A 12,448-nucleotide genomic window follows, 5' to 3' on the forward strand; every position below is an offset into this window, starting at 1 on the left:
GCATAATATTCAACAAAAATCAGGATCTTTACATTTGTTGGACTTGGATGATTCATTATAGCAGTTCCTTTATATGCCTTCTTCAGTTAACCTTGATTTTAATTTTAAATACACCGAGAATCCCAATATACTAGGTGTTGTGACTCTTCCTTGGTCCATGATAGAATAACATTGAGGCCAGCAAAATAAATTCTGCTAATCCACAAAGACCAATACAAAGTCAGGAACTGGTGAATAAACATATATGCCCAACTGGAATTGTATATTACCATGCATATTGATCCTCGGAGAACTTCTAGAGAAATTTGATGTTGAATTTCCGAGTTTTGGTGGCAAAACAAAAGCCTTTTGTTTTATCATTTCTGATTTCGTAAAAACAAATTATAAGGTAAAATCACAGATTATTTAGCGCAAAAGAGCATATTAAAAATGCAATAATCAAGCCCCAAAACGAATTATTGAAATAAACAAAGCTTCAAAAATTATGACTCGAGTAAAGCTGGAGATTAATGGTTTGTAAATAGTTTAGTACACTTTTAGCTTCTTATCTTCCAATTTCCAAAATATAAATAAACGAACGAGAACCTAAATTAAGAGCTTCAATCATACACAAACCTATATTTTAGTCTCAAAATGAATCAAACTAACATAATCCTCAAATATGATCAAAGAGATAATTCCAGTAAGAAAGCCTAAATAGAGAAGAGAGTAACTAGAGAGGAAAGCTAGAGGGAGAATTTGAATGTCCATAAACTCTCCCCTCACAAAGCACAGTGAAAATTCATCCCTCCTTGAGAAATTTTATAAAACAAACAAGGGTGTTTTTGCCAGGCATCTTTTCAATTTAATTCACGTTTCGCAACTACGAGACCCAAATCTTGAACAAAAAAAAAAAAACTACGTAGAAGAAAAAGGGAGAAAGAGAACTAACACTCCAGTTTGGAATCGCGGCCAAATGAAACCAGTCAGAGCAGCCAGATCGAAAAGAAACAACACCACCACTAAAATAAAACCAGAAAGAGTAAAAGGGTATCCCATCAGAGAGAGAGAGAGAGCAAGCTGAAACAGATTGTGGGTATTGCTTTTACCAAGTTTTACTTGCTTCTGGTTGGGATAGGGAAAGAGAGCAGTGAACTGTGCGCTTTCGACTTCACGAAAAAATAATTTATTTATTTTTTTTCTTAATTATTAAAAATAGTACATTTTTATTATTATTTTTTTTCTGATTTTCTTTTAATTTGAATATGATCAATCCAACGGTGAATATAATTTTTTTTTTTACACCAAGATCTAATATATCAAATCCAACGCAAACATAACTTTCAGTAACCGTAAATTTGATCCAATGGTAAAAAACAATTCCTTTATTATAGTAAAAGAAAAAAAATACAAGTAATGTGTGACCAAACTAATTAAAAAATAACTATGTCATAATTGACTAATTATTACAACAGAAGCAATTCAAAAAGAACTGGTAGTTTCAACCTTTGTACCACATGGATAATAATTGAAAAGTCTACAATTAGATTTTCAATATAGCCGCATGACAATGTAATCACTATCACCCTTGTCTTACAGAAACACTAACTATCTATAATCTCAATTGCTCAAGGTCATATTCCATTAGGTTACCTTCTACTCCAAATCTTTCAATCTCTTCAATTGGAGCAAGAGTAGTTCTGGGTTTTCTTGGTTTTGATCGACCCAATGATGAAGATGGTAGGAAGTGAAGTAGAGTTAAGAAGGTAGTTGAGAAAAGTTTAATCGACTCCATAGTAATGCATAACATGGAGATATAATAATGAGAAAACAAATAGACTACTAAGAAATAAGAGGGTGGTAGGATGATGACATAAGGGTTGACAGAGCTAGAAGAAGAGAAAATTTCAGGACGCAAGAAGATGGGATGACTCATACTAAGAGGAAGTGTGATAGGTGTGAGAAAACTAGTAATAAGAGAAAGCAAGAATTAGTGACAGAGATAATAGAAATAGATATTGAAGAATGTTTTCGATTGGGGTTTCCTTAATAAAAGAATATGAAAATATTAGTAGCGGTAAGGGAAGAAACCTCAGATCAATGGAAAATTGCATGCTTTTTATTGTTGATGATGTTTGGATGAGTAAGAAAGAAATCAGTATGGAGCTGATATTGGACCCTTTTGTTTGAAGAGGCTTTTATGAAGTTGATTCAATGAGTGGAGGGGAATTTATAGTGTGAATTGAGACTAAGTGGGCCCTAATGAAGTCACGCACACAACACAAACTTGTGTGCTGTGTTGTGTGCAGGTGACTCATTAGAGCCCACTTAGTTAGTTGGTTGTGTCACTTAGTCTCAGTTGTGTTTGTGGCACCTGCACACAACACAAACTGACAAGATTGTTGACAAGTTTGGATGTGCAGGTGACTTCATTAGGGCCCACTTAGTCTCAATTCCCACTCATGAATCAATTTCATAAAAGCCTCAACCCCAAACAAAAGCATTCAATTTCAAACCAAAAAGGTCCAAGATTAGCTCCATCCTGATTTCTCATCATCTCCATCCAAACATCATCAGCAATAGAAAGCATGCAATACTCCATTGATTTAAGGTTTCTTCCTTTAACGCTAATAGATATTTTTATTTTTTCTATTAAAGAAACCTCAAGCCGAAAATATTCTTCGTACCCATTTCATATGATCCTGGATTAATTCTTGCTCTTCTCTTATTACTATTTTCCTCTTCACACTCATCACACTTCCTCTTAATATGAGCCGTTCCTTTTGCATCCGTCCTATAAATTATTCAAAAATAATAATAAAAATAATATTTGTCATATTTAAAAACAAGGCAATTTAATAATCATTATAACTCCTACATATATCTTCCCAACCCAATATGAATATTAAATATCCACAAATATATTCAATTTAACTAAATACATTTTTCTAAAATTTTCAGTAATCTTCAAAATAATCTATTTATCTTTCCATTAATATAATATTTTAGCCTAATTCCTCGACATTGTTAATTTGTTATATAGATGGCTGTGTTCAAAGTCAAAGAGCAAATTACTCCTTCCAGCTTAATTTTTTTTCTTTTTTAACATAATACTTTTTAGAAGATGCCTTAATTGCATTTGACTACTTGTTTCTGCTTTCCACATCATTCTGTGCGTACTCATTGGATGATGGTAATTTAGGGTAGTATAAATTTAGCGAAGAAACATGACCAAACTCTCAAGAACCGCGTTGGCCCTATCAAAAATGCCGTATACTTTGCTCCATCCTACTAGTGAAGGTGGCCTTACTGGTAAAGGGATTCCAACAACGTGTTTCAATCCAGAGCTTCAATCTCTAGCTATGCTTTCGGATTATGTAATTTTAGAATCAAGCAGTAACATATACAAATTGTAAAGGGTTGAATGAGACAAATCGTGATAGTGGATGAAAATGTCATTCAGCCAATTGTAAAGCACTGCTTTGTATATAATAAATAACAGTGGCAATCCAAGGCGTTGATTTAACGGTCAAGAAGGTTTACTCCCTCTTTGACTTCTTAGGTTTGATATTGAGACCACTTACAACACTTATAATTTTCTTACATTGTGACTTATATGGTCCTTTGACTTATAAGGGTTCAAAGAACCCCGGAATGTGAGAATTACTCGATCATTTGGACTTACAGGGTATTCAAGGACTCGGAGATTAGTTGTGGTGCAGACAAGTAGCCAGACACCCCCGTTACTAAAAAAAAAAAAAAAAAAACCAAAAACAAATTAACAATGGTGGACTAGGATGTCTTAGTGTTCAAAGGAACCTGAAGATTAATCGAAGTATATGCAAACTGCCTGAACACTCCGTTTAAAAAAAAAAAAAAAAATTATGGTGCACTTGGTTATTATTCTGATATTTTTTTAAAATAATATTTTAAAAAAGTAAAATTGAGTAGTTAATGATTGTAAGATTTAAAAATAACAAAAATACTTTATATATTTATTTACTAAATACCCTATAATAAAATTTTGATAGTTTATGATCAAATCGAGGGGATGATAAACATATAAAACAATTCTATTATATTAATTAATGTAGTAAAAGAGGAGGAAATACAAGTAGTAAATAAACTAATGGACAAATAATGACAACTTAAAATAAGTTGCAGTTTCAACCTTTGTACCACATTTATACTAATCGAAAAGTTTAGAATAGATTTTCAATATAGCAAACATGACAAAGTAACCACCACACCGTCTCCACAAGACACTAACTACCTATAATCTCAATTTGCTCTAGATTATGCTTTATTAGTTACTCCTACTTCAAGCCCTTCAATCTTTCAATGTAGCAAGAGCTGGTTCTGGGTTCTTGGTTTTAGTTCACCCAAGTGATGAAGATGGTAGAAGTGATGATGTAAAGTGTAAAGAAGCCAATTGAAGAAACGTTTAATTAGACTCATAGTAGTGCATGCATGGGAGTGTGATAATGAGAAACAATAGGCTACAAAGAAATGTGATAGTGGTAAAACGAACGATGCTGATGGACAAAAATAGGAGAAGAGAAATTTTTCAGGACGCAAGAAGATTGGCAGAATCATACTAAGAGGGAGTGTGTGATGGGTGTGAAAAGACAAAGATAGTAATAAAAGAAGAGCAAGAATCAATAACAGATAAATAAAAATGGATATCGATAGTTTTTATGTTGCGGTATCATTAATAGAAAGAGATGAATTTTTTTGCAGGGGTGGGAAAAAAAATCTCAATCAAAGGAGAAGCATGCTGTAACTGCAAAGACAAAAGATTGATCGACTAAGCCCTCAGCTCGAAATTTCGGTTGCCTTATATATATAAGTTTTAGTTCTGTAAATGGAATAGGAAGGTAATTCTCATTAACAAAGAAAATGCTTCCAATTTCCATCGAAGGTATTCACTTTCACCCTCCCCAGCCAGATAAGTGCAACCCATCCCAGTCCCCAGACACAATAGAAGAAAAAACCACGCATGAAAACTAATTCCTCAACATTATTTAATTTGCTTATATAGCTGGCTGTGTTCAAAGTCGAGAGCAAAACTCCATTAGGGAAGTTTATCAAAGTAAAATTCGATTAAGCTTGATTAATGATAGACTTCCCAACTGTATGCCTTCGTAAAGTCTTCCATTATTTGAAATCCAGAAGTTTTACATGATAGATAAGTGACGGATAGGCTATAGCATATATTCAACAAAAATCAGGATCTTCAAATTTGTTGGATGACTCATTATGCAGTTCCTATAGCATTCTCGTTAACCTTGATTTGAATTTTCAAGACACCGAGAATACCACAATGCTAGGTGGTGATCTTCCTTGGTCCATGATAGAATAACATTGAGGCCAGCAAAATAATTTCTCCTAATCCACACAGACCAATACAAAGTCAGGAACTGGTGAATGAGTTACCGTAGGCAGAAAATTCATTCTTTATTGAAATGAAGTAGTTATATTGCTTATGTTTAAGTAATACGAATGGGAAATATCTGCCAGTTTGAAAACTTCAAGAGCCAAAGGTTAGAGGAATCCCACAGGGCTTACGCGATCAATGAAAGGGCCAATAAGGTAGAGGAAAAGAAGGAAATTACCTTCCTATTTCCATCGAAGGCATTAACCTCCACACTCCCCAGCCAGAGAAGTAGAACCACCTTCCAAAGAAGCTGACCACCATTAAACGTGGTATCACAGTTTTTAAGAACACGTGGATCAAGTAATACAGATTTATTCAAAAATCTTGCACCGTTGGATTTTCTGATCGTCATATAATTGACCCCAAAATTGTATTAGAAATAACTATCCAACATTAGATTATTGGGCCCTAGTGAAGAAAAGAAAGACAAATTAAAAAACGAGAGACAAAAAGAACGAAGGAGAAAAAATAAGCATAAAGTAAACATATCATATGTATATACTGAAAATTCCATCCACTTCATTCACACTGGAATTTAACTTCGCAAAAGTAATTAGGCTGTAGAACCAAGATGCAGAGTTACATTGGCTGATTTGTTCAGCAACTTCACAACACAAATGCACAAACAATTTCCAGGAAAAGAGAGTGCAGTGGAGCTCAAGACCTGAAGAAAACAATCTGAACAGTTGTCTAAAAACTGAACACAGAGGAACAATTTGAGAAATTAAAAAGAAGAGATTTGTGGACAAGTTTAGCTTTATTCGCTGGTCTCTTTGATTTTCCATTTCTGCACTTTTCTACAGCCCTTTTTTTTTTCCTTTTTCGTCTACTTACAAAGGAAAACACACAGCCTACATATTTTCTTAAGGCCCAAAGCTAAGCAACACAAGTGGTTTTCCCACATCACAGGTTTTAACTCAAGTCATCAAACTAACTAAACAATTAACTTGACCAAACTGCAGTAAAATAAAATAAAAAACAAACTGCACTAACATTAAAAGTTACCTAGGGGGATGGACAATCACCTTGATTTCGGGTGAGAAGCAGATTGTTTTAGGGGAAGACAAGGCATTGGGTTGGAGGGGAATGACTTCGTTATACAATGCATGTTTCTCAGCAGTAGTGTTGCTTCTTTTTCTTCAGGACTCAGCTCCATAGGGTCCTGCATAAAAAACAAGTAAACCAATTAGAAATTCATACAAACAAAACAAAATTTGAGACATTCTTTAATTGAGTTTTACCATACAGCATTGAGATTTTTAGTTTTGGTTTGTATATACCAATGAGTGAAACATTTTAAAGGATTAGGAAAGATCCTAGCTCTTCCTTTCTTTTCTACATGCAACTTCACCACATTAATCATAAATTAATAACCGCTAAGAACCACATAAGTAGAGTCTATTCCAGAAACTGATATAATTAAAAAAATAAAAAAATAAAAAAAGAAACCTAATAAGAGTATAGAGGAGCAATGCAAGATTTAGCGTAGACATTCATCCATGTCTACGACCACCCACATATTATAATTTGATATGCACAATAAGTTGCCCACCAAACAAATTATTTATGAAAAAAAAACATTTTCAGTAAATGCCTTTTGTGAAACAAAATTTTCAAGCCAACATCAGGAGAAGGGTATAAGATCCAGAAGATACGAGAGTTACTTGTTGAGATATTCTTTCTCTATTCTGCTAGGCACTCAGAGTAGAAGTCAGTAAAAGCTCTGTAGTTGAACAACATCCTCAAGTTGATTACTGAATCCCCCTATTGATGGAGAGAACATTCAAACCTGAAACCACTCACCAGAGTGCTTAATATCATTCATTTCCAGTTGACAATGCAGCACTGATCACCATTTAAATTGGACATAGAAAGGGTGTGAACTGAATTTTTGCCAATGCTTGACCAAGTATTTTGTATTAAGGATTGACATTTAACACAAAAGAATTACCAAATTGTTAGATCGACCTGAGCATTTTCTATGAATCTGACATGTTATTATACACCAAGATGAGAATTCTATAGGGCATAATATTGTAGAAACAAAAAAAGTTCTTAAATTCTAGAAAAATATATCCTGGAAAAGAGCAGATAAAATTTTTTAGGATGGAAAGAAATGATTTATGAAGACCTTGGTATTAACAATTGATCAATCTCAAGCATTCTAAAAATTAAGATCAACCATGAGAAAACATAGCTATTCAAACTATAGCACAATAGAAACTTGATTAATTAGGTGCATTTAAAGTCAAGTGTTAAGCATTCGAAGTTCAGTCTCAGAGCTTTCTGGAAATGAAAAAAAAACTCAACAGCATATCTTCATCCAAAACATTGCATAACTGAAACACCATGATACTACCAAATCCAGAAGTTTTTACGGATAGAATAAGTGCACATAGCCTATAGCATAACATTCAACAAAAAGTCGACGCAAGAACCTTTCTTATCAGGATCTTCACATTGGATGACTCATTATAGCAGTTCCTTTATAAGCCTTCTTCAGTTAACCTTGATTTGAATTTTCAAGACACCGGAATCCCACAATACTAGGTGTTGTGACTCTTCCTTGGTCCATGATAAAATAACATTGAGGCCAGCAAAGTAAATTCTCCTAATCCACAAAGACCAATACAAAGTCAGGAACTGGTGATAAACACATATGCCAACTGGAATTGATATTACCAGCATATTGATTCTCGGAGAACTTCTAGAGAAATTTGATGTCGAATTTCCGAGTTTTGGTGGCAAAACAAAAGCCTTTTGTTTTATCTTTCTGATTTCGTAAAAACAAATTATGGGTAAAGAACAGATTATTAAAAATGCAATAATCAAGCCCCAAAAAGAATTATGAATAAACAAGCTTCAAAAATTATTACTCGATAAGCTCGGAGATTAATGGTTTGTAAATAGTATGGTACACTTTTAGCTTCTTTACTTCCAATTCCCAAATATAAATAACGACAACGAGAACCTAATTAGAGCTTCAAATCAATACCAAAAACCTATATTTTAGTCTCAAAACTTGAATCAAACTAACATAATCCCTCAAATATAGATCAAGAGATACTTACAGTTAGAAAGCCTAAATAGGAAGGGTGTAACTAGAGAGGAAAGCTTAAGGGGAGAATTTGAATCGTCCATAACTATCCCCTCACAAAACACAGTCAAAATTCATCACTCTTGAGAATATTTTATAAAACAACAAGGGTTGTTTTCCCAGGCATCTTTTCAATTATTCACAATTTCCGCAACTATGATGACCAAATCTTGAACCAAAAAAAAAAAACTACTGTAGAGAAAACGGGAGAAAAGAGAACTAACACTCCAAGTTTGGAATCGCGGCCAAATGAAACCAGTCAGAGCAGCAGATCGAAAAGGCAACAACACCACCACTAAATAAAACCAGAAAGAGTAAACGGGTATCGCCATCACAGAGAGAGAGAGAGAGAGCAAGCTGAACAGATTGTGGGAATTTCTTCTTTACAAGTTTTATTGCTTTCTGGTTTGGGATTGGGAAAGACAGTGCGACCTTTCGTCTTCACGAAAAGTCAAAAGTATATTTATTTATACTTTTTTCTTATTATATTATTAAAATATGCATTTTTATTATTATTTTTTTTCTAGATTTTCTTTTAATCTGAATCGAGCAATCCAACAGTGAATATATTTTTTTTTTTGTTTTAATCAAGATTAATATATCAAAATCCAACGGAAACATAGCTTCCAGCAACCGTAAATTTGATCCATCGGTAAAACAATTCCTTTATTATATATATTAATATAGTAAAAGAAAACATAAAATACAGGAGTGGACCTAGTGGTCAGTACAAAATCAAATACTAACAGATAACAATTATCATAACTTATACTTAACAAACAACAACTCAAAAAAACAATTTCAAGTCTAGAATTAGATTTTCAATATAGCAGCATGACAATGTAACCACTATCACCTTGTCTCTATAGAGACTCTAACTACCTATATCTCAATTTGCTCCAGATCATGCTCCATTAGGTTATCTCTACTAAGTCCTTCAATCTCTTCAATTGGAGCAAGAGTTGGTTCTAGGTTTTCTGATTTTGATTGACCCAATTGATGAAGATGGTAGGAAGTGATCGTAGAGTGTGAAGAAGGCAATTAAAGAAAAGTTTAATCAAACTCCAAATAATGCATAACATGGAGATATAATAAGAGAAACAAATAGGCTACTAAAAAATGAGAGGGTGATAATGAATGATGCAAGGGTTGACAGAGCTAAAAGAGAGAAAATTTTCCAGGACGCAAGAGGGACGACTCATACTAAGAGGAAGTGTGATGGGTGTGAAAAGGAAGCTAGCAATAGAGAAGAGCAAGAATAAGTGAGAGGATAATAGAAAGGGTATTGAAAAATGTTTTTAGCTTGGGTTTCCTTAATAGAAAGAAGATGAAAATATTAGTAGCGGTAAGAGAAGAAATCTCAAATCAATGGAGGATTGCATGGTTTCTATTGCTGAGATATTGGATGAGAAGAGGAAGAAATCAAGTATGGAGCTGATCTTGGACGTTTTGGTTTGAAGAATTGAATGCTTTTGTTTGGGATTAAGGTTTTTATGAAATTTTTGATTGACCGAGGGTGGCTCACATTGAGCTAAGTGGGCCAGTGAATAAATAAAAACACCATTACAACTTCGCCCACAAACATCTTCTTTCACAAACCTTAGGCTTAAGATGACTCGAGAAATTATTCAAAAATAATAAAAAATAATATTTTATCAATATTTAAAACAAAGGTAATAATAATCATTATAACATCATCCTCAATGGTGTAGCTTATCCCCATGAAAATACTCTTAGGATGAATCAAGAAATATTCAAAAAATATAAAAAATAAAATTATCAATATTTAAAAACAAAAGTAATTTAATAATCATTATAACATACCTACACATATATCCTCTAAACCGTATATGAATATATCATATCAAATGTATTACAACTAATTAAATACATTTCTTAAACATTTACAATAATCTTCAAAGTAAACTATTTATCTTTACATCAATATAATATTCTCAACCTAATTCCTCAACACTGTTAATTTGTTTATATAGCTAGCTGTGTTCAAAGTCAAAGAGAAATACTCCTCCCAGCTTAATTTTTTTTTTCTTTTTAACATAATACTTTTTACGGGGATGCCTTAATATGCACTGATTCTTCTTTATGCTTTCACATCATTCTGTGCATACTCATTGGAGACGGTAATTTGGGTAGTTATAATTATGTAATTAACTTCTCCAAGTGGGACTACTACAATGGGATATCCAAAAATGGGAAAGATTATGTGAAATGATGCAAAATGACTCTGAACTGCATCCTGGTGGAAGGAACTACGAGAAGAGGGTCACGGCGACAAAAAAGATGAGCCTTGGTGGCTAAAATGCAGAAACGCGAAGAGCTGATAGAAACATGCACCTAATCATATGGATAGCTTCAGTCTCCATGCTGCTGTCAACTTTGGACAGTACCCTTATGCAGGTTTCCTTCCTAACCGCCCCAACTATATGCCGCAGATTCTGCCTAAAATGGGAACTCCTGAATATGATGAACTTGATCAAATCCTGACAGAATGTTCCTCAAAACAACCACTGCTCAGCTGCCGAACCTTCCTGGCATTTCGTTCTGCTATTACTAGCTCTCCTACCACAATTTTGATCTCCATCATCAACCAAACTACCAGACTCAAAACCACCTAAAATTAACCTCTACCACAACGACGGCAGCTTGGAACAAGTTGTGATAATGACACAACAGAATATTTTGTATGAAATAGCTGCCTGCAATACGATAGTAAGATGGGATCCTCGTTTCTGGCATTACAGTCAAACGCATAATCTCTTTAAAGCTTAAAATGGAACCGTGCTTCCACATTATAGTCCAGGGTAGAATTTCTTTTATTTAGACACAACACTTATGTCATTCATCCAAAGGATACAACTTCAATAACAATATATGTCTGCAGTCTACAACAATTTTGCATTGTGATTTACTGATTTCCATTAATAAGCATATATACAGCCAAAGGATCTTCATATTATATCAAATGCATGACCATATCATTATATTCCATTCCATAGCACATCATAATCTAAACAAAGTACTCCATAGAATCCCAATCCCCAAAATTTATATATTCTTATTGATTATCCAATCAAAGGTATTTATTTCTGTCTAACCCTTACAGCAAGATTACTACAGAGTAACAAAACAGAAGGGTTTGCATTCAGAAACAGAAAATTGCCATCAATATAAATAATTCAAGTAGCTGCAACTTGAAATGAAGATGAAATGACTTGGTTCAAGGAAACTGATATACCATCAAAAGAAAATTATATATCTATATATAGCCTACAGATGCAAATACAACCTGCGCCCACAATGAACAAAACAGAATTTTAAGCATAAAGTAACTATCATATGTATACACTGAAAATTCCATCCACTTCATTCACACCAGAATTTATATCTTCAAAAAGAGTAATTAGGGCTGTAGAACCAAGATGCAGAGTTACTATTGGCTGATTTGTTCAGCAAATTACAACACAAATACACAAACAATTTCCAGGATAGAGAGTGCAGTGGAGCTCAAGACCGGAGAAAAACAATCTGAACAGTGGAGCTCAAAATAAATTCTCCTAATCCACAAAGATCAATACAGAGTCAGGAAGTGAGATGATATAAACACATAGCCTGTGGAACTGTATATTACCATACATATGATCTCGGAGAACTTTAGAGAAATTTGATGTTGAATTTCCGAGTTTGTGGGCAAAACAAAAGCTTTTTGTTTTATCATTTCTGATTTCGTAAAAACAAATTATAAGGTAAAATCACAGATTATTTAGCGCAAAAGAGCATATTAAAAATGCAATAATCATTAACAAGCCCAAAAAGAAATATTGAATAAACAAGCTTCAAAAATTAATGACTCGTGTAAAGCTCGGAATTAATGGTTGTAAATAGTTTGGTACACTTTTAGCTTCTTTATCTCCAAT

The 12,448-nt window shown here is 33.6% G+C and overlaps 1 long non-coding RNA gene across 1 annotated transcript; it reads right to left on the reverse strand.

Moving 5' to 3' along the window:
- Positions 1–81: 81 nt before the first annotated feature.
- Positions 82–8,776, reverse strand: LOC116118857. The gene is made up of 3 exons (XR_004126227.1): positions 8,738–8,776; positions 270–362; positions 82–195 (listed from the first exon to the last, which is right to left on the reverse strand). It is a non-coding gene; the product is annotated as an uncharacterized LOC116118857 (long non-coding RNA).
- Positions 8,777–12,448: the final 3,672 nt, after the last annotated feature.

The sequence above is a fragment of the Pistacia vera genome, unplaced genomic scaffold, assembly GCF_008641045.1.
Source record: "Pistacia vera cultivar Batoury unplaced genomic scaffold, PisVer_v2 Contig860, whole genome shotgun sequence".
NCBI classification, from domain to species: Eukaryota; Viridiplantae; Streptophyta; class Magnoliopsida; order Sapindales; family Anacardiaceae; genus Pistacia; species Pistacia vera.